The sequence below is a fragment of the Podarcis liolepis genome (assembly GCF_965112155.1).
Source record: "Podarcis liolepis genome assembly, chromosome: 4".
Taxonomy (NCBI): domain Eukaryota; kingdom Metazoa; phylum Chordata; class Lepidosauria; order Squamata; family Lacertidae; genus Podarcis; species Podarcis liolepis.
The window spans coordinates 55271983-55295655 of record NC_139558.1 but is presented as its reverse complement, the minus strand read 5'-3'; the positions used below and the strand labels follow the sequence as shown (position 1 = coordinate 55295655).

At 42.5% G+C, this 23673-nt stretch overlaps 1 long non-coding RNA gene across 3 annotated transcripts in view; it reads left to right on the top strand.

Moving 5' to 3' along the window:
- Nucleotides 1–6149: 6149 nt before the first annotated feature.
- LOC310705640 overlaps nt 6150–23673 on the top strand; it is a 71805-nt gene continuing 54281 nt past the window's right edge. Inside the window, exons 1-2 of one of the 3 annotated variants that reach the window (XR_014525412.1) lie at nt 6150–6461; nt 6558–6628. This is a non-coding gene — a long non-coding RNA (uncharacterized lncRNA). Of the gene's footprint in view, nt 6629–17814; nt 18070–23673 lie in introns of those variants that run through there. The other 2 variants (XR_014525413.1, XR_014525414.1) reach the window with 2 other exon arrangements.

Here is a 23673-nt window from a genome sequence, read left to right as displayed (position 1 = left end):
AAACTCCAAAACAGTTGTCTACTTTCTGTCACTGACATACCCTGAGCACGACAGCTCATAGTGTGGCATAGAGACATAAGGAAGCAGCTTCTAAAGATAAAGATGAGCAGCCATCTTTTTGATCTCAATGAGACAGCTCATTGAGTAAGTGTATTTTGAGGCTTGCAGGCCTAGGGAATGTGGGATTTCTTGCATCTCTAAATTTACTCCTCTATCTGAAAGTGACTGCTTGCTTTTCTCCTGTGGACACTGTTCATTGTTGCTCTTACTGTCACTCTAATTCTAGAACATAACAGAAGAGCTACTGAGCAATGCCATTTAAATTTTCCAGTGTCCCAAAGCAATGCACTGTGGGAAATTAGAATGGAATGTGGGTTACAGGGATGAAGTATTAAACTAAAAATCCTGATCTTCAAATCTGATATCAGACACGCTTTCTTGGATGAAACAATAAAATGGAAACTCGTGTTTCCTAGACTTAACTGTTTATGTCACAGACTGGTTCGACACAGAGGAATGCTAGGAGGCACCAGGTGGGGACTCCCAAGGAATAAGGCTCAGAGCCAGGGGATTGGTGGTGGGACAATGGTGAGTTGTCAGAGGGAGAAGACTGGGAGGACATTTCAGAAGCTGAAAACATAACAGGGTTTGGTGAGCAGTGGAAATCTGTGGCAGACAAATCCAGAATCAAAGGCAGAAGCTGAAGCAGAAGAGGGATGCCAAGAGGCAGAGGTAAGTTCTGCTGCTGAAGAGGCACAGGCTCCTCCTGATCTGATGAGCTCCCTCCTCCCTCGGTCACCCAAAACCAGGAGAGCCATGAAGAGGACAGAGGAGAAGTTAGCTTCATGCAGGCACAGTCTCAGATTGCTTGGGGAAAACCCTAGAGAAGAGGGGACCTTCAGTCTCAACAACTGCTTCATGGAGGCCAGACCTGCTAGAGAAGAGTTGCTGTCCTCATTAGGCCGAATACTGTGCAGATCCTGTTTTTGCTAATAAAGAATTAACTCCAACTTGCTCAGTGTGATTTACTGCTGGCTCCCTCCTTTTAGCTTACATGCAGTTGCAATTAACACTTCTTAACTACTTGCAATTGCTTGACAATTTCAGAACATATTGTTAGGAAATAAAATCCTTTAAAAGGTGCACAAAACTAACGGTTTTTCCATTGTTGTAAGAATTGTAAAATGTTCTGTGTAAATTCTCCTAACTGGTTAGCTAAAGCTAATGTCCTGTGAACACTTGTCTGAGAGTAAGTCCCCTTTTGTGTTCAATGGATCTTCTTTCTGCATCTGACTAGACTGCTTGCCATGATTTGAAGAATCCACACATTTGGGAAGGTAAGATTTAGTACCCTTTTAACAAGCTCTAAAGACTGTAAAGCAGGAAGTCAAGTTACAAAAATGGGACTTGGCACACATGAAAATATATTTCACTCCCTTCATTTCCTTGTGAAACAATTAATCCCTAAAGGAATTTCCTTTCTCCCCTGCCCCAAGGAAGCAGGTACCCTGAATGTGCCCCACCTATCATGCTTGAAGCAGCACATGGGTACCGAGCAGAAACAACAACTGGGCTGAAGAAATTTGCTTGGAGCATCAATCAGATGCTGGAGCAGCTCTGAAGGTTTTGAAAAGCTTCCCTGAAGTGAAAGAAAATATTTAGAACAGGCCACTGTGCTGGAGGCCATCCCTGAGTGTTTTACATAGCAACATGCTGGCACAGCAGGAAATGCTGTCTTTAAAGCTATATTTATATACGTAGAAGTTAGTTTGCTGCTGCAGTCTGCTGATATAGGAATGTGATGTACACATTCTGGCCTACATATACAAATGCTGCATTCCCCCCCCCCCTGCCATTTTAACTTGTGTAGGATTTTCAGCTGTCTATAATAAAGCCCTATGGTGCTGGAGGAGACTCTTGAGAGTCCCATGGACTGCAAGAAGATCAAACCTATCCATTCTTAAGGAAATCAGCCCTGAGTGCTCACTGGAAGGACAGATCATGAAGCTGAGGCTCCAATACTTTGGGCACCTCATGAGAAGAGAAGACTCCCTAGAAAAGACCCTGATGTTGGGAAAGATTGAGGGCACAAGGAGAAGGGGACGACAGAGGACGAGATGGTTGGACAGTGTTCTCGAAGCTACCAGCATGAGTCTGACCAAACTGCAGGAGCCAGTGGAAGACAGGAGTGCCTGGCGTGCTCTGGTCCATGGGGTCACGAAGAGTCGGACATGACTAAGCAACAACAACAACAACAACAACATAATAAAGCCCATCTAGTTCAGCTGAGTGGGAAGGGTGAAAATTTTGTACCCTCCCTCAGTTGTCTCCATGTCCATCATGTGTCCCAACATCTTAGACAGTGCTGCCAAAATATTATAAATGATACAGTAATATGCATTCTGATTTAAAATGTTAACTTTACTGCCTATGGCTTTTAAAAATGGCTTTATTCAGTTTTACAAGGGTAAACACGGAAATTCTGCTAATATGTCAATAGACATTTAGAAATTAAAAATACAATCCCATGCCACCACTGCACTGAGGAAGAACTTGTGTCTGGCGATGGCATTGACACTACAACAGTGCAATCCTATATCCAGGTCTACTCAGAAGTAAGGCTGTGTGCACCTTACCGCTTACTCCAGCTCCAGTGTGCTCCCACTGCTGGTGTTTGATATTGCTACAGCACGAGTACAGTGGTGCCCCGCAAGACGAATGCCTCGCAAGACAAAAAACCCGCTAGACGAAAGGATTTTCCGTTTTTCGATGCGCTTCGCAAGACGAATTTCCCTATGGGCTTGCTTCGCAAGACGAAAATGTCTTGCGAGTCTTGCGTTTTTTTCGCCCCCCCCTTTTTCTAAGCCGCTAATAGCCTTTTAGCCGCTAAGCCGCTAAGCCTTTAATAGCTGCTAAACCGCTAATAGCGCTAAGCTGCTAAGCCGCTAATAGGGTTGCTTCACAAGACGAAAAAACCGCTAGACAAAGAGACTCACGGAACGGATTATTTTCGTCTTGCGAGGCACCACTGTATATCAGTATCTTGTACAGGCATAGGCAAACTCAGCCCTCCAGATGTTTTGGGACTACAATTCCCATCACCACTGACCACTGATCCTGTTAGCCAGGGATGATGGGAGTTGTAGTCCCAAAACATCTGGAGGGCCGAGTTTGCCTATGCCTGATCTTTTAGTTTCTTAAGAAACTCTCTTGTCTGATGCACTTCCCCTCAAACTAGGTCCCAACTGATTTGAAAACGTAAACTGTGGTTAAGCTGAGGCATTGCACACGCCTACATGACAGCTCCATTGAATAGGAGTTTTTTTGGCGGGGACATTGCAGGTGGGGGGAAACAAATCAGGTAATATTGCATACAGTATATCAATGTAAAACTCTGGACTTCAAATGCAAGGGGTGAATTATCTCACTGCTTTTAAAGCCACTAACGTACACATGCCCTAAGTGTGTAGAAAGTTTCAGTTACAACTGTCTCTTCATTATAGTGAGTCCATCAGTGGGTTGCATAATGAATAACTCCCTTAGGTTGTTCATTTGTATTATTTAAATGATTCTTATGTTGCTTTTCAGAACCACCGTCCTTTCAAAGCAGTTCACAATACAAGATTAAAATAATATAAAATAGAATCTACTGGGATCTCCAAGTTTCTAATTCTTACAATTTTTGAAAAACAAGCCCTGACCAGAGATGGGTTTAGGGGAGTGCGACTGATTTGGTCACGCTGGGAGCGCAGAGCCTTGGGGGCGATGCAGGGGATGCCACAACTATGATTTAGAATGGAGTGTGAGAGGTGGGGGGGGCAATTTTTGGCATCACGCAGGATGCCACTAATTTTTGAGACCCCAAGGTCCACCACTACTCTGACCAAATCCCCAGTTGCCAATATGCGGCTTCCTAGCAATTTCAATATAGGCATTTGAAATGGCCTATATATGTTCCATGTAAAGTCCATGCCTGAATATGGTGAAGAGACAGGTGAAGCTCAACCTTAGTAAATCTATTTACAATCTCCAAAACTGCTTCTCAGAGGAAATTAAACTGAACAGAAACTGCTCTTAAACATTTTATAATATTCCCATTGCTGACTATGTGCATAGAGATCACTCCAGGGTATGGAACTTCTTTGACACAATTACAGGAATTATATGTGCATGTTTGTTGAATTGTCCTAGAATAGATTCTGTGAAATGTTAGAATATTCCACAGTTCAATATTACATATATTTGTTCAGAATGAGCCAAGCTGCTATATTAATGCACAGTATTAGTATTCAAGTTCACTGTTGTCGTAAGAAAACAATCCATAACCTAGCAACAGAGCTGTTCAATCTCTTACACTCATCTCTGGTTTCCTGTAATCTTTCAAGATGGAACCACTTTCCCCTTTCTTTCCTCTCAGGCATCATCAGAGATAGTTACAGCTTGAGACAGAACATTTTCTCCTGGTGATGTTCAACCAGTGACACAATACGTGAAAAGCGCAATGTATTTATAGATTGCCTGGCTGTTCTGCCATTTATTTATACCTTTTGGCCACAATGGTGAAGCACATTTAAGCCCACAAAATCTATTGCTTCATTTAAAGCCATACATGCATAGAAGCAGATTTCTGCATGTGGATCTCTAGCTAGATGAAATTCCTGAGGCATATCTGTAAGAAAAACACCAGGGCCTAATTTGAATAGTAGAGTGCTTGGTATCTGGTGGGTGGGGCCTGTGTGTTTCGCTCCAGAATCAGCCCCTCACTTCAATGTGTGTTCCATTAAGAATGTCAGTTAAGAGGGACCAACTGCCTCTTCTTGCCTCTTGCCTCAGATTTGCCTCATGTTGCTGTATTTTGTTTCTCTCATTATGTTATTTTGTTACAGTATTATTAAAGCTTACTTTACCTATACGTGAGCCACTTATTTTTCTCAAAGGAAAATAAACTCTGCTGAAGAATGGTGGAATATCCTAAACTTGGGTGAGGGGATATTCCCAGTTTGCCTGAGGATTAATTTTGTTAATCATTCCCCCACCTCCACAACAAGATCAGTCTACTGTTCCCCTCCAACTTCCCATCAGCCTCAGCCAGAAAAATCAATGGTCAGGGATGATGGGCATTGGAGTCCAATAATATCTGGAAGGCCACAGGTTCTCTATCCCTGGCCTACACCAAACTAAACATCCAAAGTCCAGCTGATGCAATCTGATTAGATTTTTATAAAAACCATAAAATCTTTCTTATTAAAAAGCTGGGACAGCATTTCATTGCTCTTTGGAGCCTAAAGTAATCCCTGATGATTTAAGACTACTGGAGATTGCATGCATTTCTCCTTGGGGGAAAAAAGTATTAAATCGGATTAACTTCTGTTTTCTCTAAACATCACCCTTGTAGGGTTTTTTTGTGTTTTTTTGTAACAATAGCAGTTTATCAGAGAAACAGAGGCAAACCAAAAATGTTGATCCACAGTCTTTTGCCTAACAGGCTTGTTTGCCATGGGGCATTCCTTTTACGCAAATATAATACATTAGGGAGAACATGGAGCCAGCAGGCCAAAATGAATGTTGTATAAAAATGCTATTTCTATTATTAGATACATATTCTTATTTTTTATTTCACATAATTTATATACTTCTTGATTGTAAATAGAATCGATGGTAAAGAGATTGCTGTTAGAAGAGATGCATATGATACATAGATGCATATGATCTTACTATCTTTGCTGCCCCTGCAGCAGCTATTCTTTAATAGGAAAGAATAGCTGCTGCAGGGGCAGCAAAGATCAACTACTGAGGTACAAAAAAATATGTGCAGGTACAGAAAATCCCTACTTACTACTCCCTGTGCTGGTTTGAGGATTGAACTATCACATTTTCCACACATCTATTATGCAGCAGCTCACCTCAAGTTAACCTTTCCAAGAGGTTTTTGGCATGATGGATGGAGCAAATGTTCCAGCATGCGATACACTTGTGTCTTACTTACAGTTGCCACATCCAGTTCGTCTGGGAAGTGGACCAGTGTGATATCCATAACGCATGAAAGTATTCACAAAAATCCTCTCCAAACACCAAATGAATAAGTCTAGTTATAAAGTGGCTTCACCATGCAACACGTTGTTGTTTTGTTGTTGTTGTTGTTCTTTTAAAGAGCGCTATAACTCAACCTGTATGCTCTGCTGGTGGATCTATACCATACTACTATTGCTGCTACTGAGTAGGGGCAGCCCTACTATTGGGCAAAGCGAGAAAGCTGCCTCAGGCGGCAGACGCTGAAGAATTGGGAGTGACTGTGAGAAGTTGAAGAATAGAGCTCTGTGCCACACAGCTTGCCCTGAACCTCTTAAGCCAGCCTGCAGTGAAGGACACTGTCTCATCACCAGTATTGAAATGAGGTTCAACAGCCTGTCTGGATCAGCTTCTGTCCATGGAAGGGCATGGATATAGAACAGCATAGATGAGTTCAGTAGCCACCCAAGATTTGTTTACATGAACAATCATTTTTAGTTAATAAGTGCTTAACTGACTCAAGCCTCTGAATTGTTTACACATTCAAGAGATGATCAAGATGCTGAAGTGAGATGAAAAGAGAAATAAAGGAAAAACCCCTGGCAAACTTGGGTCCTGGGTAAGTGACCACAATGTACACAATTAGCAGGATTGTTATCTCTGGTATGCAGAAGTGAGCAGAATTTCCCCTCAAGATACACAATGACCTTTGAATGATCTGAGTTCCTGGGGAAGTAAGTAGGACCTGCTCTACTCCATATCCATCTAGACTGGGTCCTTGATTCAAGACGGTAATCTTTTATATTCAGACCCTCTTGTTTGTCAACCATTCTTTCGGTTTTTACAGTTGTATTGTATTGAATTGCCTTAAAGCAATTCACTGAAGCCCAACATTTTAATGAACTGAGAGTCAAAGGATTTGAGGCATTATGAAAGAGCAGCAAATGGTTAGGTGTTTTTTTGTTTGTTTTTTTGTGTTTTGTTTGTTTTGAAAGATTATTTCTGACAAGGAGAAGGAAAGCTACTTGTGCAATTTTCTGCCTCAGGAACAGGTACCAAAATCACTTGGTTTGCCTTTGGTTAATTTCCACTTTGCCTCAGGCAGCAGAATGTTTTGGGCCTACCCTAATCAGGAATTAAAATGGTGTGAGATGTAACAGTACACCACATTTACCTAAAGCAGTGTTTTTATTTCCAAATGAATCCTCTCAACCATTAACACGTTATGCTGCTGTAGTTTCCCCAGTTAATTTCCAAGCATGCTTCAGTTTCATAATATATCAAGAAAAGCAAATGGAGGGCAAGTGGATGACTGAAACACTGCTTGGAGTAGATCCTGCTACTTGCTGTAGGAACTCCTTACAAGCCCTGTCTAAGTGGGCTGTACACTTTAAACAGAATGAGATGGGAATTGGGTGGCAAAATCGAGAGATGGTACTGTAATATTTCAGAGAACAGGTGGAGGAATCACATTGTTCAAAACTTCTTCCTTTAAGAAGAAAACTAGCACAGCAGGGAATGGCCTAGGCTGCATTCTTCATCCTTATCATGCTAGGTTTTTACTTGCAGTGAGTGAATAGTTGCTGTTGCTGTTGCTTGCTTTTTCTTTTTTCTTTTTAAGGTAAGGGGACCTTACAAAATGGTTCTCTCAGTTGAAGTGGTGCAATCTGCTATATTACCTGATTCCACTTCATATAAGCCAGGCTTTAAGGCAGGGATGGACAACCAATGGCCCTGAAGATGTTGTTGAACTACAACTCCCATGAGCCTCAGCTAGCAAAGTCTGATGGTGGGAAATGTATTAGAGCAATATTCGGAGCCTGCAGGTTCTCTTTAGTTCTTTCTCTGTGCTGGATCTAATTTTGTAATGAAAGTGCATTCAATAGCCAATTTCCTGCTAGCTGATAAGTACACTGAATATGTGGGGTGTTGGTGCCAGGCAACATCTCCTCTTGCTTGTTGCTACTGCCTTCACCACAATTTGAGCACTCAGACGGCCATTTTGCTGGTTTAGAGAACAAGGTTTATGTATAGTTTATGGGCTTCTAAACAGGCATTGTGTCAGCAAAATGACATTACACACAACTTTCCAGGTATGCTGAATGCACACATACCAAGTCTGGAGAATATTCAGAAATTTCATCATATATAAACAGCTGAAAAGGCCATGCTGGCAATACACACGGGGCTTTCTTGCACAAATGAACTTAATTGCACTTCTCTTACCCCTGCTCCCCTAGGACATACAGACCAAATCATTTTTTTCATCAGGGAATTACAGAAATTTACAGCAGAACCAGTGCTGAACAATGCCCGATGACTCTTTATTTCCTGCTCTACAAACTGATGATGCATCTCTCTCTTGAATCCTGGAATGCGATGGCAAACAGGGAGGGGAAGCAGAGGGAGCAGCATAAGATCTCTTTGCTTTTGCATCCTTGCAGGGCCTCCACATTCCCATGGAGATGCTTGAGCCTCTTTTCAATGTTCAGCTTTTTTTCTGAGGCAGACTCTGGACTACCTTCATGCAGCACAGGGATGGTGCCAGACTTTGAGAGTGTAGGGCAACTGCCAAGGCCTATACCCCAGTAAGAGACTGACTACTAATTTCTAAAGGCTCCTAGACCCCCTCGTACTACTACTTGTTGTTGCTGCCGGTTCAGCTGCCCTTGCTGAGCAAGTGAGTTGGGAGAGGACTTGGGAGAAGGAGCAGTAAGCACCACATGCCTTGCCTTCTTCATCTGGAAGATGGTGCATATTAAGAAGAGTTTGGATTTGATATCCCACTTTATCACTACCTTAAGGAGTCTCAAAGCAGCTAACATTCTCCTTTCCCTTCCTCCCCCACAACAAACACTCTGTGAGGTGAGTGGGGCTGAGAGACTTCAGAGAAGTGTGACTAGCCCAAGGTCACCCAGCAGCTGCATGTGGAGGAGCGGAGACGAGAACCCGGTTCCCCAGAATATGAGTCTATCGCTCTTAACCACTACACCACACTGGCACCACATTAAGCAGAGAGGACAGGCAAGGGAATAGGAGCAGCAAGCAGGGCTGGCGCCAGACTTCTGTGGGTCCTTGGTAAGGTGCGGCTGATAGGTCCTCACCCAGCACCAGCCTGAATTCCTGCATGGTGCTGCTGTGTGATGTCACCACCAATTCCTCCAGTCATTCTGCTTACCCTGGGACATGTTTGCTGGGGAGGCAGCTGCTATGTTCTGTTGCTGCTGGCACTTCTGAATTAAAGTCAGGTCAGTGTTTGGCTCTGATTTGCAGTGGCTGTCCACCATGTAGATTACCCAACTCAACATTGATGGTATCATAGAATTATAGAGTTGGAAGGGACCCTGCAATGCAGGAATATACAGCTGTCCCATACAGGGATTGAACCTGCAACCTTGGCATTATCAGCATCATCCTCTAACCAACTGACCTCATTTAGGATAATCTAATGATGGGTGGCTGCCATGAATCAGAGCCAAAGGGAAGCTTGTATCCCATGCTGCTGCCTGTCTGGGCTGGAAAGTAAAATAAGGGGTGAGGCTGGATGCAGCAAGCAGCAGTAGTGCTGCTCAGAGCCCTAACAGGGGCACCCAGCACTGAACATTGGCCCTTAATGATCAGAAGGTTTGGGTTGTTAATGGCTCCTTCTAAGCCCCCAGCCCTTGGCAAGTGCCCAACTATGCTGACCTCTGATGCTGGACCAAGTGGTAACAGCAGCGAGGAAGTATGTGTAATCAGGCAAGAGGGACCACTGAGAGCTTCTTGTCTATAGAGCCAACACTGATGAAGAATTTCAATTTAACAATTTAAAAACACAAACACACTTCTCATAGTCCAATATACCTTCTTATTCCCGTGATTTTCAGCTGGTAAGTCTCTGACACACATACACAAAATTTTAGTATTGGTCTCCAGATGTATAACATATGTGTCATACTATCAAATTTCTTTTACTCCAGTTCATGAGATCATCCCATTCCTCCTACATAACTTCCAAATCTGTCTCTGTATTAACATTGCCGGCAAACTTGGTGTTATCTGCAAATTTCATCAACTGACTTCTACTTCCTTTCCCCGGTCACTCATGGAAAAACAACAAGCACAACCCTGCTTGAAACAGACCCAAGGCCTAATCCCTGAGCACCTTCAGTGGTTATTTTCCCCTAACTTCATAGTTTGTTTTTTTACAGCAATACATTTTATCTATTTAACAAAGCATCCTGTTTAGTCATTGACTTTCTCATCTCACTCACCTTATGCAGAACTTCACAGATGCTCTGTGTGCATAGGGCTTTCTATGATGAACACTTTCCATTTAATTCAGTTGAGGCTTCTTTCACACAACCTGTATATTGAGCATTTGTCCTGATTCGTTTGCACAAAATATGGTGTATTTTCCTGTCCTGGGGTTATTTGTTGTTTGTAATCAGGGGTTTTGCACAAGAGCACCAAATCCACTTTTAATTGAATCACATCCACAAATAGTAACAATCTGTAAGTGGCCCGAAGTTGTAACTCAGTTCTTGGTTATGTCCAAAAGGATGTCTGCGTGGAGCTGCTGCCTCTGTTTTTAATGGGAAAACTCCTGTTCACAGGATCTCTGTGGCCAAACCAGAATGTTCATCCTTGAAAAGCATCAGCATCATCAGTCACGCCAGTAATAATTTCCTATGTAGCAATCAAGGACATTCAAGTACTTTGGATTAAATAAAATTAATGCAAATAGGTTATTTAATTAATGCACATTAATGCAAATAGAATAGGTCTACTGAAACCTCTGTTTCCAGGGGGGAAAAAACAAATTAAGCAAAAGGTTAATGCTATGAAAGAACACTTTCACAGCTTTGGTTGAAGCAAATGTGCTAATCAGAGAGAGTTGTGTTTCAAGGTCTAAGGGAACTTATTTATAAACTTGATTTTGTTTTTAAAAGCCAAATGTTAATGTACCCAGTGTATTTGGAAGAATTACCGTACATTTATCTAGCCATGGAGGAAGCTAGTTAGATAACCTGTAGTTATTCATAGTGTCTGTACAGGCACATACGTGGTCCGCACAGCGACAACAGTTGCCATTTAATGTGAGTAACTGACCTTGGGGTCCATCGCTTTGTTACTAGAGCAACAGAGCTGATGCTTCTTTGCTGTGGCTGAATCTCATGTCGCTCTAAACAGAATGACTGGAATCCCAGGGCACTACAGAGAACACAATCTCCCAATTCAGACTCTTCAGGCAAAATGCATGTACTGTACACAGAAATAATTCTAGGAGCAGGGTGTAGGCAAGGTCTATGACTTGTAACTACAGGTTGGTGACTTGTCTATTTGCAGTCTTTATATGACTGAAACACCACCCCCCCCCCCCGGCTCCCAATTACATGGTGCTGAAGAGAAGAATTGAGAAACAATGGTAGTCTGTGCCTGAATTGTGCAGAATTGTAAATTTCAGAACTTCAAATTCCTTTACTTTTCCCGTGAAGCTGCAGTCCTAGGCACACCTTTCTGGATTAAGCCACACTGAATAGTGTGGGACTTATTTCTGAGTAAATATGCTCTAGGATTGCACTGCAACTTTGTAGTGTAAAGGAAATATTTAAATCTCCCAAGCAGTCTGATCCTAGGGTTTGGTGATAGAGTCACTGTGCTGATGGGTTTGTTCTTAGAGTTGTTGTGGTTGTTATTATTATTATTAATTTATTATTTATACCCCGCCCAGCCACTCTGGGCGGCTTCCAACAAAATACTAAAATACAGTCATCCATCAAACATTAAAAGCTTTCCTAAACAGGGCTGCCTTCAGATGTCTTCTAAAAGTCTGGTAGTTGTTCTCTTTGACATCTGGTGGGAGGATGTTCCACAGGGTGGGCACCACCACCGAGAAGGCCCTCTGCCTGGTTCTCTGTAGCTTGGCTTCTTGCAGTGAGGGAACCGCCAGAAGGCCCTCGGCGCTGGACCTGCTCTGAAGTGACGCTGTGATAATTGTGGTAATAGATGCACAACACAGCAAGGCTGTAAAGTGTGCAGCATTCCTCCAAACTATTTATGTGTCATTCGTGGTTTTGTATGAGCCCACTGGAGCTACAGAAGCCAGCTTCAATTGATGGTTGGTACTCCAGCACAAATATAGCCCTGGTAGACAATGATTTAAAAGAAGCATATATTTTTAATATAGACAAATGTTGAAAGCAACAACTCCCAGAGCACCAGTCCTGTGGGTTAGTGGAGACCCACTGCATCTCTATGTGTGTGTCATTTTGTAAATTGCCAGACTGCAAAATAAACTATTTCAGGCACAGATGAAAATTCCAGTGCTAACTCCTTGTGGTTGCTATTGAAAATCGTGAAGGGTCTCCCCCTGGGTCAAGATGCACACAGATGAGTATAACCAGGCCTTGTGCTCTGCACTGAAGCCCTTAAGCCTTTAAAAAGTTTGTGTAACCCTGAGCAGAATACAGACAAGTCAGATACACACCTGGAGTTTGGTGATTTGGGACAGGAAGACTGACAATACCAATGCAGTGATATAAAACAGAACTCAAGACGGTTCAGCTGGAGACACAGCTTGGCAGGGAACCAAACTGTCTGCAAAACCAATAGCTTTTAAATGTAATTAACATCACAAAATGTTTAAGATCTGGAGAGCTCCCAGAGCACACTGCTTGAAAGGCCTACAAACTTTCTGACAGCAAATGCAAACTAGATATGGGGAAATGAATATCTCCTTGGCCATGATCCTATAAACATGTATATGCATATGCTTAACATTAAGTACCCAGCACAATTCCTTTTGGGATCAGCTCACATGCAAGAAATTAAAGAAATACACAAGTATTTGGAAGATGATAGCTTTGATACAGAATTTCCTTTTGTTTTCGTTTGATCACGAGACAGGATCCAGAATCAGGAATGACAAAGCAGCGTCAGCCTGTTAGTTAAAAGCCTAGAAGCTGCCAGTTTGTTTCATCAAAAGATGCAGATTTCAGAGATGGAGTACAAAGGAAATAGGTCTTAGGCTTTAGATGTCTTTAAAGTTTACTACAATGTCATCAAAATGTGGCACACCACAAGGCTGTATATTCAAAATATTTTTTATTGTTATTTCTAACCAGCCCCTATATGAGAAACTGGTGCAACTGCTGGAAAATACATCAATCATGTTTTAGATAGCGGAATGCCACTCTTGTTCCCTGAGCACCAGTGTCCATTGTGGATAGTAGAAACGCTTGGTCTTCACTTGGTGCCTGCCACTTTAATTACTCTGAGCCAACCTCTGTTCCTGTCCACCCAAACTCATATCCTACTCACTTTAGGGCAAATATTTTGACTCGTTATAGGAGGGGAATGAAGGGGCTAGCAGAGCAATGGCATGTGAGTCACAGCAACTGCAATGTCCATTGGTGCCCCAATGATTTTTAAAGGAAAGGACCAGGATGAGCCCCCAAACAAATGTTGGAAAACAGCAATACAGCTAAAGAGCTCTGCTGTGGGGGAAATGGGCCTTTCTGGGAAGAGCTAGATGAATACTTACAGACAATGGGAAACTTTCAGAGTCTCAAAAAAAAAACAACAACCCCAAAAGAACTTAAGATTAGTTCATAAAATGTTCTGCATCTGTCTAGCTTGTCATCGGCACCATCTAATAAGTGCTCGTGATGATGCTTCTACGATCACTTCACACACCACAATTGTCACATTTGTCACTCTAGCTAAGGGGGAAATTACACATTTCCAACATAAACATTTTGTAATTTTGAGTGTTGCAAATGTTTTCTTGCAACTGGAGTGCTTTGTGGAGAAAAATGCATTTGAATCCCTCATCGTTAAAAGCAGTAATATGGAACAGGCGAGCATCCCAGGGCTGTTGGTCCAGGCGAAGCTGTGCCGGCACAACGGCAAGAGAAGCTAGACAACAGAGAATGGCAATCATTGCCACCATCTGCTCAGTCTGGAACAAACCTCGCACATAGTACCCCCACCCTGCCCTGAAAGGTTCTTCTTTTCAGTTGCTACCATTATCAAGGAGGCAGCAGTGAGAGGGTAACTTTGGAGATTCAGCAGCATTTCCCCATCATATAATAGAACCAATTATCCTTTTTTAGGCTGCAAAAGGACCACCACTACACAAAGGAGAAAAACTATCCACTGAGCTATTTCTTAAAAAACAAAAAACGCTGAAAGACAAAAAGCTTTTGAAATGAACTTAAAAATAAACTGTCATCCTGAACTGCCGAGACAGAATAATGCTTTGCAAATGTTTGTATTTGGCTCAAGACACTTGTTTGTTAAATTTCAAGTCAGATGAGATTTGAAGCAGCTGGAAGATCCAAGCCTGTGGTGGGACTGGCCCTTCTCAAATCAAAGCTTTCAGCACCTCTGAGGCCTCCTGGGGCCCACAGAACTACTTGCTGCTAGATCAAAGGGAGAGACACAGGCCTGCAACCAGGGCTGGAGAGCACAATATCCCTGTAGACTTGGCAGCTGTTCCGTTATGGGAGAGGCTGACCTGAATCCTTCCTATCCACCAGCCGAAGCTTTCCCTCTGATTCCAAAGGAAACTGTGCAGCAGAAATGATTTAAACAGCCCCTTTTGTCATGACCGTGACAGGAAACTGGGGACATCCCTCACTGAACAATTCTACACTAGAAGTCCCTTGGGGTGGGGTGGGGTGAGCTTTCCCCTTCTTCTTCTTCTTCTTCTTCTTCTTCTTCTTCTTCTTCTTCTTCTTCTTCTTCTGCAGCTGTACTTCATGTTTATAATTTCTGTGACTGGTGCTTGGGTGGGGGAGAATAGAGCCAGAGTTATTCTAGGCCGCAACTAATAACAGACTATAGGTTCTGCTTTCTATTTCCATTTCTTCACCCTGTGATTCTGTAGCATGGGAGATCTGTCCCATGGAAGCAGTCAAAGAATTTGAAATGGTACTTCATAGGCCAATTGTGTGCAGACTATTTGTCTACTTGCCACTTGGAAAGCGTCTAACACCATAATGAAGAACACATTACGTATGGAATCAAAAGACAGGAACTACAAATCTTGAGATACATCTGTGCATTTGGGAGAGGGGTTCTTTTAGGGGCTGGATGCACATCTCTGCCGATCATCCACCATACGCAAAGTTTTGGGCCAGGGTGATCTCCTGTCTTCATAACTCCTCAGAGTAGTGTTAGAAATGCTAGTTAGCAAGACTCAGGGCTTGCTGATGATCAGTTAATGTTTCATCAAAGGGAATTAAGGGCAGGAGATATTCTCATGATCACTGGAAAACTAGCTTTCGGAATGTAATCCATGTACTGGTAAAATCCCTCTATGATGCATTCTGCGTGGGGCCACCTCTGTTCAGGAATTAAAGTTGGTACAAAACACAGTGGCTAGAACATTGACGAGGATCAGGTACAGGGAATATATATTTGTCAGTCTTAACTGCAATTTATCCTGGTCTATTTCTGAGTACGATACTGTGTTCAGGTTCTAAGCTTTAAAGCTCCAAATACAGTATACTGGGACCTGTAGGGGTTGCCTTTTTGCATATAAGAAGTGCGGGATGAAAATAAGATCCATGACACATGTGTGGATAATTTTTTTTAAAATCAGCTGGACGCCTGGATTCAAAATGTGGGACTTTGCACACTCTCCAGCAGGTGACAGCCCCCAGCAATGTTGCAATGTTTAAACCAGTGTTAGAGTTAAGCAGCAGTACAGCATGGAAAGAAAGGTTGTTAAATCCCTTTTGATATCCCTTTTCGTTTGCTTACAACTCTTGCCCATTTCTCTATGCTTCTGGCAATGAGCAGACCACACCTTGCTAAGTTTAAAATGATTTACTTACAAAATTGAAAGGTCTGATTCATGTGTTATTCCATGCAGCAGCAAGGAGAACACAGAATACTCTTGGGTTACAAAATACAGAAAGTTATCTTCAAGTATGCAGTCTGAACTCAGGCACGTCCTTTCTGGTCAATTACATGGTGTGAAGTGAATGAAGAAACAAAAGAAAAGCAGCTTCACTTCTTCCCTCATCAGAAGTGAGGGTGTGTGATCTAACTGAGTCTAGCATTACAATTCTGTGGTCTTAACCCCTTCATGCATTAACAAGCACTCATGCATAGTTATGTTTCACTGCAATTTCCCCACAAGAAGAGCTCTGCTAGATCAGGCCAAAGGTGGATCTATTCCAACATCCTGTTCTCATAGCAGCCAACTAGAGGTCACTGAAAAACCCACAAGCAGACCATGAATGCAGTAATATGAGCACACCTGGGTGTGTGAATATCTTTCTCAAAGACATTTCTCTGGGTCCCGCTGCTGACACATCAAGGTACAGACCAGGTAAGCTGGACAATAATCTGGGCACTGATGAGGCACTGTTGCTGGAGCGGCTGCAGTCAAAAGTTGTGTAGTCGAAAGCTTGTGCAACTTGTGAGCTAGCCCACCAGACACCCAGCTCGCCAGTGACTCCATACGCTTTGTTTTCACTGCCTACTTAGACTGCAAAATTGGAGGGTTGCCAAGCCTCAGCTGCCCCCCCAAAGCACAGCTAATAAGTTTGATGGGACACAAGTTGTACATGCCTGTATGAAGCCCTTAATAAAGTCTACCTGTGCTGTTCTTCCAAGCATCCCAGCTACCCTAAGAAGTCCCCAGCCAGATAAATCTTTTCTGGGACTCCTCTGGCTATTGAAATTGTAGTAATCTGCTTTCTCCTGCTAGCAGACTCTCTCCTGGGGGTGGGGAGGCCACAGAGCAAATACATTACGTCATACATGCATTTTTCCCATTTTCTCTTGCAATTTAAGCTGGCATTTTGCTCGCTCTAATTCAAATGCTCATCTAAGGATGTCATTTGCAGAAAGGATTTGCTCTTTGCTTAGCTGGCATTAAGCCAATGTGGATTTCATATTAAGATTCAGATGTGACACTTGGGTAGAGCCTGCCACGGCAATGAAGTGAAGCCTTTTGATGTCACCCGCAAATCTCTAGAAAGGATTTGACACCTTGTTCTGCAACTCTGTAAAGGAAATTTCCATCAAGGCACCACAAAGATATACGCTCAGCAAGAAATCATGAAAAAAACAACAAGAGGAGAGGCCGGTGGTGGTGGGGAGGACACCCAAGATTCCTACATAAAATATTTGCCATTTTAACATAAAACTGAGATGAAAGCTTATTAGAATCTGCACCTTCCACTGAAATGCAGTGTGTGAAAAGAATAGTCTTACACCAGCAAAAATTGGTTGAATAAGAATCTCTCTGCCTCATTGCCTCTACAGCTGGCAATGGGAAGGTAGGTGCTATCCTTGAAGAGTTATTGTCCCCTTTGTTTTCCCCCCGGGAGAGTACTATTAGAAGCACTGAGAGGCAGCCATGCCTGAGACGTCATTTGCTAAGCATGCAAAAAATGAGAAGAAAGAAGTTTGTTTGTTTAAAGCATTTTTATTATGCTTTTCTGCTGGAAAGGCTTACAAATCTATTTTTAAAATGAGACAATCCCTGCATTTAGATTTACAGCCTGAAAGACACAACACAAAAGGAAAAAGGGATGGGGGGGTGAAGGGGGAAAACAAACTCCGGTACCAGTTCTTAAAAGTTACAGTTCTGATAACAACTGGTAGCATGGAAACAGTTCAGGATATCGGACAGGATGGTTACTGCTCCGTGCCAGATGTGGGAGAAATAGAGCCAAAGGCAGCTGGTCTCTTAAAAGAGCTGATAGAGCAGCCTTGCTTCCATTCTCTTCCTCTACTGCAGCCTGATGGAATGGCTGCTGCTAGGTTACAGTTAAGGCAGACAAGGCAGTTGGTCTGTCAGCAGAGCTGATGTTAACCATCACAGTCTGTTATGTTATCTCCCCAATGTCATCAGTGATATGATGTGCAAAGAGTTTTCTAATGGACACTTAGGCACACACATTACAAACTCGTTTATCATATTCATAAAGTCAGTCACAGTTCCAGATTGGCTTTTTCTATTTGAAAAACTGATCTCTGAAGCTTTGATTAATTTCCTTACTGGTACCACATGCTGGCAGAGCGCTGATGGGAGTTGTAGTCCAACGACATCTGGAGGTTGGTGACGGCTGGTTTACAGGATTAAACTGCAACTTGCTTATTAACATAATATAATTTTGCACAATTGTGATTTAAGAGAATTATGGAAGCTCTAACAACAAAATTAGGGCTACTTAGAACTTAGAGTGGTGGTGGGTGCAGATGCCCTGTTTTCAGTAAATTAAGTTAATTTGTGTTTCCCAGTCTTCTCTGTCATTCAATTTCAGTTTAAAACATCATCCAGGGATCAAATGACTCCTTAACAAAGTGCAGTGCAGAAGCATCAAAATGGTCTGACTTGGTATAAGGCAGCTTCCTATATTCCTATGATCAAAGCACACAAATTGTCTGGAGGAAATAGACTATAGACAGGCACAGAAAGACTCCCAACTTATCCAAGCATGTGATCTCAGCTGAGTCCTCCTGAGTTGGTTCTAGCCTCCAGTGTTCCAAAATTATCCAGTATGAAAAGTTAATAGTGAAAGCTCAGCTCCTTCCTAGTTGTACATAAAGTTCCTTAGAACTTAGCAACTGCAGGTAGGGCTGGAAGGTATCCTTGTCTGAAATCCTAGGAAGCCACCACCAGTCTGTGTAGAGACAATACTGACCTAGATGGACAGATGGACCCACTCAGTTTACAGTAGCTTTCTATGTTTCTCCCAATTTTGGTTAGGGCAGGAACTTTTTCCTTCCATGTAGATTAAAAAGGTAAAGGACTCCTGACAGTTAAGTCCAGTCGCGAACGACTCTGGGGTTGCGGCGCTCATCTCGCTTTACAGGCCGATGGAGCCAACGTTTGTCCGCAGACAGTTTTTCCGGGTCATGTGGCCAGCATGACTAAGACACTTCTGGCAAAACCAGAGCAGCACATGGAAACGCCGTTTACCTTCCCTCCGGAGTGGTACCTATTTATCTACTTGCACTTTGATGTGCTTTCGAACTGCTAGGTGGGCAAGAGCTGGGACGGGAGCTCACCCCGTCAGGGGATTGGAACCGCCAACCTTCTAATCAGCAAGCCCTAGGCTCTGTGGTTTAGACCACAGCGCCACCCGCGTCCCCTACCCCTGTAGATTAGATTACTGTAATAGAGAGATACTGAGGGAGCGCCTGTTGATGTCACTATGTTGGGTTTCTTTATACTCTTGTGCTTTGTTCTCTGCTGTGAGTACATAGGATCATAAGCAGGATATGCTGCATCGAGACTTTCCTATGAATGATCATATGTAGGATTGCACCACTGCTGAAGCAAAACCATAGTATCAGCTTGCCTGTCACAAGTCCAACTAATTTGAGCTGGATGAGATTAAATGCATTTTGAATCCGGGTGTAAGAAAAGCACAGAGCTACATAATAACTTTCCTCACCAAAATCATTTATCAGTGACGACGGAAAAAGTGAATTAAAAGTTGGAACTGAAAGATACAATGCTCAAGAAAGAACAGCACACAATATATTAAATTACACTAATTCGTGTGTTTCATTTTCCTGGTCATAAAATGTCAGTTCCCAGCAAAGGTTTTACAGTGTCGTGGTGTGGAATTTCAGCAGCATGAACACCTGCTTCACAAGTTGGAGAGGAATGTTTGAGAATGGCTTTTTCTGCAGTGATGATTCAAGTGGCCTGAGCAACACATGGCAATAGAGGTGGTGGGTGCAACTCACCAGGGACTTCTCCAGCACAAGCCTAACTGAAATGAACTGGAATGACACAACTGATGCTCTTGCCAATTTCCATTGCAATGAAAAATCTTCAGTAAATAATATCTCCAGCAATAGTAGCAACAACAGGGATGGTCCATAAAACATTGTTTCTAATAAAATGAAAATCCTATTAATACAAACAGCAGATCATAAAAACAGAAATCATGATCTGCCAGGCTGGATTTGTATTTGCTTCATAATCCTTTTCCCAATCCAGCAGTCTTTTTTACAATCTAGGATCCATCCTTTACCCAAACCTGGAATATGGGACTTACTTTTAATTCTTTAACTGTGTTTCATCTGCTCTTCTTTTTCTGCTGCTATTAATTCATCATCTCCCCTCCTTCCCTCTGCCTCTTCTTCCCCATCCCCTTGCCTCTCTCCCCTTCTCTTAAAATAGTTTTAATTTGCCACTGAAAGACTTAGCAACAAAGGTAACTCATGTGTACCTCTCCTGGGAGAGAGTTCTGGAGCCCTGGATAGCTAATTTCAGAAGACAAAATATTGAGCTAGTTGCTGTAGGATCCATTTCTCTTTTCTAACCCCTTCCTTTTTATAGAAAGGAGCAATGTACCTTATGGATCCAGGAGGAAATGTGCCTTCAGTGCCAATGTGGTCTTCTGTGGAAACCAAGAGGATAGGAAGATAGGAAGCTGCCTTCTGTTGAGTCCATCAAGATCAGTATTGTCTGCACTGAGTGATAGCAGTTCTGCAGGGTTTTGGGTCTCTCCCAGTCCTATCTGGAGATGCCACCGATTGAATCTGGGACCTTCTGCAGATGCTCTGCCACTGGGAAAAGGCCCAAGAACAAGGTTTCATCTGGAATTCTGAAGAACTGAAGCAAACTCAAACTTTACATAAATTGTAACATATATAAGCAGCCTTCAGGGCTTCTAGCTCTGGTGAGATACGGATGGATGGTGTGGTTTTATGATGTACCCTGAGAGATTTTCTGTGCGTATAAATTAAATGAGTTGTATGTACTTATGGCTGAGGAAATGAAAATGGGCAGGCTTAAAAAAATAAATACCGTAGATACAAATGTAATCAAGCCAAGAACGAACGAACTTTTTCATTTCCAGCTTACCCAAGGGACTGACATAATTGCCTAATTGCTGTGATTTGGACCTTAGAGACAAGATGCAGGAAGTGCCTTTGAAATGTCTGTTTGACATGCATGCTTTTAATTGGAGATGCACAAATGATTTCATAGTTCCAGTGCTGTTTATATTTCATTTTTCCTTTTTTTAAAAAGCTGCTCAAAGGCCAGTTGTCATGTGACTGTATGCCAGATATATGAAATTAGGTGGTAATAAAGCTTGCAAGAGCAGGATGTGTATGTAACATAGGGAAAGGGACTCTTTGGCCTTCCAAATGTTGCTGGAGCATTGCCTTTGACCATTGGCCATGCTGCCATGCCGATGGGCGGAGGCAGACACCAACAATATCTGTAGGGCCACAGGTTCCCCACCTCTCATTTAATGCCTGTGAATGACCCCTGCCAGAATGTTCTGTATGTCCTACCTTTATACATGGGACAAGAACCCTCCCTCTGCACAAAGGAATTTACAGAACAGTTGTATAATGTCTACTCAGGTCCCATTAAGGTCATTAGGGTTTACTCCCAAGTATATGAGTAAGGATTGCAGCCTTAAGCCTTGTTGATTCACTCACCAATATAGGGATATCCAAAAACAGGGGTTCAGTATTCTGCATTTGCATATTCAGGGCCGTCTTTACTCGGGATGCAAGGGGTGCGGTGCATTCGAGTGCCGAATTCTGGGGGGCACCAAATGTACTGGCTGCAGTAAAAAGCAATGGATCCCTCTGTCACTCTGTTACTCCGTAGCATCAAATATTCCCGAAGGATCAGGAAACAAAAGCAGCTATTTCTGCATCATCGTTGTTACAGGTGAGTGATTTTCCTCCCCCCAAAAAGGTCAACAACTTTGGCTTCTTTCCTCCCAAAAATGCTCAACAACTTTGAGTCTGCCCCCTAAAAGATTTGGGGGCGCTGGGTGGATCTTTGCACCCCGGTGGTGCATATGCTAAAGACAGCCCTGTGCATTTTCAAACACACACCCCCCCAAAAAAACACAAGAGAAGTCTGATAACAGGACCTTGTTTGTCTCTTTCTTAAAGCCTGGGATATGAGTTCTGCCTGACAAAGGGCAGATGGGTAGCATGTGGGGCTGTGGGAGTGACACCTTCACTTCCCAAAGTTGAAGCAGCCTAGGATTGTGAGAAGAGAGATTTGCGAGGGCAGCCAGGATCATCAATCTGCCACACACACACACACACACACACACACACACACACACTGAATGCCCCCTATCCACACTTTAAGAGGGTTCCTAGGGTTGGAAACATATCTACACTTGTAGAAAGTATGCTCTATTTACCGTATTTTTCTCTCTATAACACTCACATTTTTTCTCCTAAAAAGTAAGGGGAAATGTCTGTGCGTGTTATTGAGCGAATGTGTGGTCCCTGGAGCCAACTGGCAACCAGACTGGCAACGATCCACATGGATCCTCAGGATCTTTGCATTGGGTCACCCCAAATTCACCAACAGATCACACAGCATGTCCATGGCTACAGCCTGCACCAAAAAAATCACGCTCCCACTGTTGCCTGGGGCCACAATGGTGCAAAAACGTGGTTATAAAGCACAGATCCACATGGATTCTCAGGATTTTTGCATTGGGCTACCCCAAACTCACTGTCAAATCACATGTCTGTGGCCACAGCATGAAGCCCAAAAATGATACATCCACTGTTTCATTCAGATTTTTTTTTCTTGTTTTCCTCCTCTAAAAACTATGTGCGTGTTATGGTCAGGTGCGTGTTATAGAGCGAAAAATACGGTACTTGTACAGACATAGCAATACTGAAAAAATAAACTGCCCTTAAAACAGTGGAAGTGTTTTGTTTAGTTTTTTTAAACAGTTGCAGACACAACTCATACCTTTATAAATGTGTTTAAACTCTGAAATACTAAATTTATGTGTTTGGAAGTTAATCCATTCATTCCAAAAAACCCAAAAGGATTCATACACAATATCATCCCTTTTGTGAGTGCACCTGTGAAGTCTCAAGGCTGAGATTTCAGAAAGCAAATATTTTAAAATTATGTTCCCACTCACTATGGTACATTTTCTTCATTTAATGTGGATTGTTATAGTATACAAGGCTGAGATTTCAGTATACAGAGCAAGATTCTTCCATGTACAGTTTGCAAACCCTAACTGAGAAAATAGCATTGCTGTGTCTGTGTAGAAGGCACACAGAATAACCATTGTGTATTTAGCAGTACTTAAACCCTTGAATGTCAGGACCAGGGAATAAATGCTAAAGAAGGTGGTTTATCCCTTTCCTCAATTGAAAAGCTGCCACATTTTCTATAAATGTTATTTGGACACCTACCAGAGGCAAATCAAAGACACTTTGGTTTAATGTCTTATGTAAAGATTTAATAGTACTTTGGAACAAAAGCTCTTCTTTAAACTAAACAAACTTTATTGCATTAATCTTAAGCACTATTAATTCATACATTTAATGCCTGTAAATTGGCAGACTGTAGAAACAAAATGTGTATTTAACTGCAAAATAGCCTTGCATAAATCTAATTCACCAAACATGATGAAAGGGAAAACATAATGGATGTGAAATGCTACCCAAGTAAAGCTTAAGGCAGCGGGTGGGGGTGGGGTGGGGGTGGGGAGTTGGAATACAAAAGCTTCTAATTCAGGCTTTTCAACACATGTCATTCTTTGGGCTGCAATTAAACTTTTCAACTCTGAAAGCAAACATTTAAAATATTCCTTAGGCTTACTCTGACACATGTGAAAATGTTCCATTGGCATGAATATGTTGACCCCTGACGTTATTAGGCTTAGGGAAGTATTTCATCCCTAGGGG